Source organism: Bombus pyrosoma, unplaced genomic scaffold (genome assembly GCF_014825855.1).
Source record: "Bombus pyrosoma isolate SC7728 unplaced genomic scaffold, ASM1482585v1 HiC_scaffold_4727, whole genome shotgun sequence".
NCBI lineage: Eukaryota > Metazoa > Arthropoda > Insecta > Hymenoptera > Apidae > Bombus > Bombus pyrosoma.
In genome coordinates, this window is record NW_025219987.1 from 957,966 (window position 1) to 966,291 (window position 8,326).

Genomic DNA, 8,326 nt, shown 5'->3' on the forward strand with positions numbered 1-8,326 from the left:
TGGGGATACGTAAAAGTACCCTTCTTGTATATTGTTGACAGTGAGCGAAATATGTACATATACATCGTACGTGTATAATACAGCTTTGTATACACTGTTCCCCGGGATCATGATTTGGTTATGTGGAGGTTAGAGAATTGTTACGTATAGAGTATCTTCTTCGATATAGCTGTAAACATTGTAGCGGTTTATGCCAGTGTATTATACTTACGTATGTGCGTAGCAGTTACACAATTCTCAGTGGCGATTGCAGATATAGCCTCCATTTTTGCCAAATACCTCTAGCATTACCCATGCTTCAGAGGAGAACAATCATTAAATTAACTATTCTTCTTCTTTACACAATGTAAAATATTGTACAATTATTACATAGGTTGAATATATTTTGCATTTACATATTTTATACACTTTGATATATAATATCTATATAAAAATCAGCGGCGTAATAGTGACAATTTTCAAGATGTAAAGTTGTTACTGTATTGTAGTAAAATTGAAATATTAGGTCGTCCGAAAAATTTGTTTCGTTTTATAAGGAAATAATGAATGCACAACACCTTTCGTTTTATTATTTTATCGAATTAGGTACGATCCATTTCTTTTTTATTACGATAAAAATCACAACGTTTGAGACATTTGGTTTCATGTTTATATAAAGATGCGTTGTTGTAAAAGACGTGTCTATAAGAGAAATATATTTTTCGGACGATCTTGTATAATCGGCGCAGAGACATTTGCGCAGCGTACAGGATTCGCTTATAATTCAGAAGCGTAGTCAATGAAGAAGCAGTACGAATCTGCCTTTGTTAGGGACGGTGTTGTTCAACAGTCGTTCCATATTCGAAATGCGGTAATGTGGACGTGCTACGGAATAGTTACCTATTTAAACGTTACAATTTTTGTGTTTAGCAAATGTTTGAGCAATTGGTAAGAAGTGCTAGTTGCTAAGTAAAATATAAAATCTGGTTATTCGAAAGTTGACTCGTAATTCTCTATAAAAAGGATTTATTCAGGATAAATACTTTATACTTGTAAATTTTGTGAATTAAAAAGTTTCTGTAAATTATTTTAATCTAATAACTTTGTTCTGTCTCTAGGATGGGTCATGCGGCAACCAGATAGACTATTCCACATGTGGAAGTAAGTCGTAGAAACCAATACAGTTTTCTTATTTATTTTTTTTTCTTACTTATATTATATTCTTATAAAATAATTATGTTTTTGTTAATATTAATTATTCCTCGAATCTCATATTGTATTTATCTGATAGATAGTAATTTTTTACGAAATTTGTTTAAGAATCCTCCCCTGATGCACTTCGTGATACACAAAGAAGCTTATTCCAGCAACACGATTCTTCATAAATTCTTTTCCGTGCTGTTATGGTAAGTTTTTTCCTTTTTCTTTTCAAAATTATGAATAAAAAAAAAAAACAAATCTCAGTTTTCAAATTCTGTTGCAAGTAATTACAATTAGATATGAACATGATTTAAATAATATACCGAGTCTGATATCTACAAAATCGTCTAAAACTTTCATTACTCATATGTATTTTATATGTAGATATTTTATTACACATAGAAATTTATTATATATAGAAACATAACCTCAATATTTGATCAATGGCGAAACAATAAGCGGTAGAATATCTCACGTGATATTGATGTGGTCAGAAAGAGTTTTAACAAAAATTGTTCAGTTCGAAAGAAGACATCACATATGGTGCAAATTACTTTTTTGTAGATCCAGTAGTAGAGTCCCATTTCAACTTCATTTTTGCAAATGGAACCATATATTTTTTAATACATTCATCGATTTATCTTCGTATTCCTTATGGAAATATTAAAAGGAAATGTTAGTTCACCAGATATCTTAACTTGAAGTCGTCGTATAAAAACCAGGTAAGGACGCGAAACGGTACTCTTGTGTTTACGTTGTTCTTGTCTTTCGTTTGTTTCAGCATAAATACAATATCGCTTCGCGTCCTATGCTTATCTTTCATACGACAAATTAAACGTAGGATATAATCTAAATCAACAGTTTTTCGACATAAATAGGTTAATACTTCTTTGTATGATATGAAACGGTTATATGATATCGGTTACACCGCTGTTGCTTACAAAGTACGAGTTTTGACTGATTTGTAGATAAAAAAAAAAAAGAATAATAACGAGAAAGAACCGATCTGAAGGACGAACCTTTCATTTACCTCCGAATCTCTTATCAAACAGGTCATATTGTAGGATGTGAACATACTTTCCGCGGTGAACGTATGTATATATTATTTATATATATTATTTTGATATAGTTATTAACTATGCTTATTGTTATGTACATTTATATTGTAGTATAAGAATGTAGCCGAAAAATCCGCCTGTTTTAAACCCCTTCCTTTAATGTATGTAATTAGCTTTTTGTAGACATGAACACACATAAGATATATGGATGCTATTATTTCGTTTAACGGAATCATCGAACAACACAAACAATTCTTTTTCACGTTATTTTTCGAGATACCAAGCCGCAAGTTCTTAATGGGAACTACGACGGTTGACTGAAATGAAACAGAAAGGAAATGAAAATTCAATTCATTACCTATAAAATATGTTAATTATTTATCGACATAATTGCCATTTGCATCAATCCATATTTGGCAACGCGTGACAAGTTTCTTCATTCCGTCAGCGAAGAATTCTGCTGGATACTTCTAGTAAACTTTTGATAAACAACTTTACTGCTGTCTCAACTTCATTTTCACACTTGAAATGAGTTCCCCTTCTCGTTATTTTCCATTTATAATTTGTATAAAATGAAACTAAATCGTCACCGCGATGTGTGTATTATCGTCTGCTTATACTTTAAGTCGCACCTCCCGCGGTCACGTGTGCACGCTGCTTGAACAGAGAGCACATCAAAACCAGCTACGCGCTTAATGTTTTAAATGTCTTTGTATCGATATGATTCACGTATTTCACGCCATGTAATTTTTCTGAAAGCAAAAACATTTTTCACAAAGCAAAAACAGTCACGGCGTCTACCCTCAATTTTCCTGCACTTTTCTTCCGCGGTTGACAGAACATTCATAAGCATCTGTTTCCTTCTATTTTTTATGGTCTGGAATTTCCTTCCTTTACTTCCAATAATAAAGTAAGCGTCAGAAAGCAGATTTTACATTTGGATCGAGTATTTTATTCCTGTATTTGCCAATAAACATATTCAGTCCAAATAATGAAGAAAAATCCCTCTTCTTCCGAGAATCATCATTCCAGACAGTCATATGCAACGGCTCATTCCCTACTACGGTGTTTTTCTCGGTTTTCGAAGTGAGAGAAAAGGATTGTCAGTTTTGAATATGAAAATAGAAGCAATGTGCTACACTTTACCAAAACTAAATGCTAGAATTATATACTTCAGTTGAAATATGATCTCAAATGTTAGGAAATAACGTAGTATACTACTGGCGAAAAAATAAAACGCTACAGAAAGCTCTCGAAACAAATTTCTTTGTGTTTGCTGTTACTTTTCTAGCGATTCAAATTCCGATTGCCACTCATATCAAGGAGCACTTAATGACAGGAGTACAGGACCTCTCGATACCATTCAATTTCTATATGAAACGTTTTTCCCTATTTTTTATACGTGTAGAAATAATAACGCGAATGCACTTAAAATGGACATACTATATACGTTATGACTTATGACTTATGACTGTTTAGTGTAATAATAACTGCATCTAGCCATAGACTCTATCTCAGAAAACATGACATTTCAAAAAGGATATTAAATGGAAGTTAAGTTTCGATTGCGACGAACCAAGAATCTGATCTTTCTGGCCATATGGTTCACCGAGGGTCAAAAGGTAATGTCAAATAATGTTTAATAGCAATTCGATGTACCGCATACTTACTAAAGTCAGTGATGCGTGTGATTTCGATACCCAATTTTGCAAATATTTCTCGTAGCGAATCTGTTGACCAACTGAACCCGTCTAACCTTTCTTACTAACCTTTGCACACCTCGGAAGTTGGGGAATAATTAGTACTAGCAAATAGGAGGAAATCGTGGTGTTCATGAGACTTTCGTTTAAAGGATTTCTGCTTCGCGTTGGTCCTAAGTTCTCCATAGTCGAAATCGAGCGTACGATCTCTAAATAAATATGAATGAATATATTTTGCTCGAAGATAACACCCCTTTTTTTGATGGGTATCATTTCTTGGTATGCTTTCACACTCGTAAATCGAACGCATGTCAAGAAAATATTGAAGTGAATTGTTGCCCTATAGTATGCGCGTTTTTATGTATATATGTAGGACTTATCGTTTGCGCGCTTCATTCGATTTCCTGGTTCTCTTGAGTGTGACATTTAGTATCAGTCACCGATGTTTTCATCGGTTGGATGGGGGAGCAGCAAACTATTCTTCCATTTGTACGGTAGTTTCCCTTTGCTTGAATTGATTTTTGCGTTCTCGATCTTGAACTAAGATTCAACATCTATTGTCCTGAGAGCGTGTGTTAGACTGCCCATTTTGGTTGTTTATATCTGAGTCGAGTACCAATTTCCCCGTTGATCCTCGTCCGCTTTTTGTGCCACCATGGTGGGAGGGGGGGGGCTGGATTGTAGCTACTCGGTGATGTTTATCTCTACATCGTGTGTATCTTTCTGCATCCTATTTTTTAAGTATGCACAGGGCGTTGCTAGAAAGAAGACTGCCGTTAGCAGTGCAAGTTAGATTGGCTTGATATAAAATCAGCGCAAGCATAAAGATAAGCACGCGTATTTACCGAGAGTGACAGATATCAAAATAATTTAGCAATTAGTATTTATTAGTACATTAGTATTTATAATTTGAAAAACATGGTCTATCACGGTTTGAAAATTGGGGAAACCTCGTGTAACATGTTATTCGCATAACATGCTTTCACTCCATCGAGAATGGTTTTCGATAATTGAAGAAATTAAACAAGAGAGGAAGGAAAGGCAGACCACTGAATTACGAAACAGTCGGCAGTCATTACACTTTGTCCTTTTAGACATATATGTACGACACTGTATTGGTACTCCAGGAGCTTAAATTTTCGCCTAACCAGTTTGGAAAGGAAACAGAAAGCGCTAGTTTCAGTGCACAGTTAATAATGTTGGCGTGAACTTCTCAGCAACAAGTGAACGTATAGAACGCGACTGTTGGAGTCCAGGTAATAGCCTGTTAGTTGCTTAAAGCGGTCGGCAGAGATTTTGAATTTCGCTCGGTGATGCTTGGACAGAATCTGTCATGAAGCGAAATGAAGTTATTAATTCACGATATTCGGAAGTGGAGAGAAACCGGTTTTTCCGATATCCGGCAAGAGACGTGGTATGTAGTTGCAGAAGGTTGGAGATTTAGATGGAGGTTACTTATGGGGTTGCACTCTTGTGGTAACCAGGGCTTAATCTGCTTGGAGTGGAAAAAGTCTCATATTCTAGTCGCATGATGGAAAAGAGAATTGCGTTGCATATACGGTGAAAATGGAAAACAGACTTGATGTAGCTAGACAATAGATGATAAAGGATAGGGAGAGTAATTTATGATCGCGTAATTTGAATCTCCAACACTCCTCATCCCTTGAATAATTCAAGTGAATGCTACATGGTATATTGAATTGCGATTTATTTATGTACAATTGAGTATAGAGATATATTGAGAACTTGAAGCTTTGAGGAAATATAACTTTTCTCAATCTTGTAAAGTGTACAGAATTCAATCGCCAAATATCTATCAGCTGAAAACGCTCTTTAGCGAATGAAACGGTGTTTTATTTGATCTTGATTTCTACCATTTTTGCACCTTGCACAGCAACTGACAGCAACTCATTTATATTCTTTCTATTTGTTCTCTACTCAAGAGTTGTGTTATAATTGTGCTGGTTCAATAGATTTTCCAATTTCAAACTATTCAGAAATGACTCCATAAGCTAATAATAAATAAGGAAGTTCGTCAATTTGCAACTGTAAAGTTAGCGTTTTTCTACTAATTTTACGCTCGTGTGTCTTTATCTTTTTCTAAACTCTTGGGTAAGCTGTTCTTCTTTACGGTTGCTTACCCAATGCGGTAGCAGCGAAAGAACCGGAAGACATCTTGTCGTCGGACCCCCCGTCCCCCAGCACAGCCTCCCGCAATGGTAGCTCGTCTCAGAAGAAGAATCTCGGGTCGCTTGCTGCCGCCTCCGATTCCACCGACATCCTCTTTCCCACTCCGGTTTTCACCTCCTCCTCGCCAGACGCAGAATCACGCCCGGGAGCCTGGCGTACCAGCCAACCGGTCAAATTCGGCTACCCTCGGCCACTACGCTGTATGGGCCCGCCAACTTCTCCGAAATTCTTCATAAGAAAAATGTCAGATCTATTGAGGTTTCCCGAGACATGGTACTACACCGCGAGAACCCATACCCGTATCGTACACCCCAAATTCCTTCCCTCTCAGCTCACATTACCTTATTTTGGATTTTTTTAATCGCGTTGCAATATTCTGCCCTCAACATCTGGATCGTGTTGTTCAACATGTTCGCCAGATTTCATAGATGAGTCACATAAATAAATTGGAGTCGCTGCACATGAGTTAGAGAACAATTCAAATCATGTTGTTGTTTTGACGCATGAAACGTAATGATAAATAAACTCCGGGCAAAACAATGTCGCCGCTACGTGCAACCGTCGAATAAAGAATTCGAATTTTCCGATTCTCCCCCGACCAGTATAAATAAACGGACGCGATCGCGAGCGAGTAATTATTGTCCGAGTTATTATCCGAGTTATTGTCCGAGAGATTATCTGAGTATCTAACAGTATCTATCAGTATCTACGAGTATCTTCCTGTATCGATGCGCTATCTATCAAGTTATGGACAATTTTCAAAACTTTCGTGGTAGTTGAAGTTGAAGGACCAGGTTGTGCTGTTTGAGCAATTGAACTACCTGAAAAATCCAAAGTATCTTCAAAATCATCATCAGCGGATCTTCTTACACACAAGCAACATATATTCAATACGTTCCTAGTAAGCCATGCTTCAATCCCATTCTGTGATCTAGTACCTATATTTAAAATCTACAAATAAATTCTTTATATGTATTTAATATATACATTAAACTATACTTTTTAATAATACATACATACATAATTTAATATTGAAATTGTGATATATATAGCAATTAATACAAACACATTGTGTTTAGTTCTATTGACTTAGAAGAATTTAATTTAATTGCACATATATACCCTTTTAGCAATTCCGTTCTTATCAATTCTATTAAATTCACTGTAAAGCTTAGACTAATGTTAATAAATATTAACGTATACGTTTATTATTACACTAAATAAAAATGAAAGTACTGTAATGAAAAATACAATATACTTTAATAGAAATAAAATAAGTAAATAGCGAAGTATTTATTAATATTATTATATAGCATTATATTACATTACTGTAATATTTATTAATATTTATTTATCTTTTACGTTTTCATAAAAACTAAAAAATTTCAAATATAAACTTTTCTAACAGAGATAAAGCAAGTCACAGAAATGAGTGTCTTTGAATCGCAAAATGCAGCATTCATGACATTTCAAATCTACTTCTTGACATTATCTTTTTCGGGAAAGTTTGTGTATATGTAGGATCATGGGATCAATATAAACATAAAGATGGTAGTCTAACCGGCCCCATCCATAGAATCAGCCCACAGAATCTTTTCGTTTTATTTTTGTTTGTCACAGTCTACCTTTCTATAGACCTTTTAGCAGGAGTACCTTTTCTATTCAGGGACTTGGACCAACGGTGTTGGGCTCTAGGTCGGCCAATGTTCTTCGTTCTGTTGGAGCCACTCTGGTCCCTTTTTCCAAATGGTCGGGCGCAGGAATTCCTTGAGCATCTGACCTTGGGAGATAAGATCCGCTGGGTTATCGGCGCTAAGCACATGACGTCAGTCGGCGATGTTGGTCTTAGTTTGTATCTCGGCAACGCGGTTCGCCACAAAAGTTTTTAAGGTGTGGAATTAGTCCAATATACGATCCAAGAGACCTTGATCGTTAGGGTCTTCTGTATAGAGGAGATCAAGGAAGCAAGAAGAAGTGTTCCGCTTAATTCGAGCCGTGGTATGGTCAGCGATTTGAGTGGTGCTACCTTTGACCCCGCCGTGAGAAGTCGAGTCCAGGCATGGTTGCCAAGATTAGTCGTTCTGAGGTAGACGCAGGCGCCATATGCTTTCTCGCTAGCGTCACAGAAGCCGTGCAGTTCAATTTCTGTTGCAGATTGTATGGTGGCTTCCCGCGAAAATCTTACATTGTTTAGCAACG

General features: G+C 36.1%; 1 long non-coding RNA gene across 5 annotated transcripts; it reads left to right on the top strand.

Moving 5' to 3' along the window:
• The first annotated feature begins 668 nt into the window (after positions 1-668).
• Positions 669-2,734, top strand: LOC122577521. Of its 5 annotated transcripts, XR_006320354.1 has the most exons (7): positions 669-927; positions 1,098-1,140; positions 1,300-1,385; positions 1,744-1,901; positions 1,961-2,057; positions 2,148-2,270; positions 2,411-2,734. It is a non-coding gene; the product is annotated as an uncharacterized LOC122577521 (long non-coding RNA). The 5 variants fall into 5 exon arrangements; XR_006320353.1 differs by having other exon boundaries at positions 1,961-2,270; XR_006320356.1 differs by having other exon boundaries at positions 1,961-2,270; positions 2,421-2,734.
• The last annotated feature ends 5,592 nt before the right edge of the window (positions 2,735-8,326 follow it).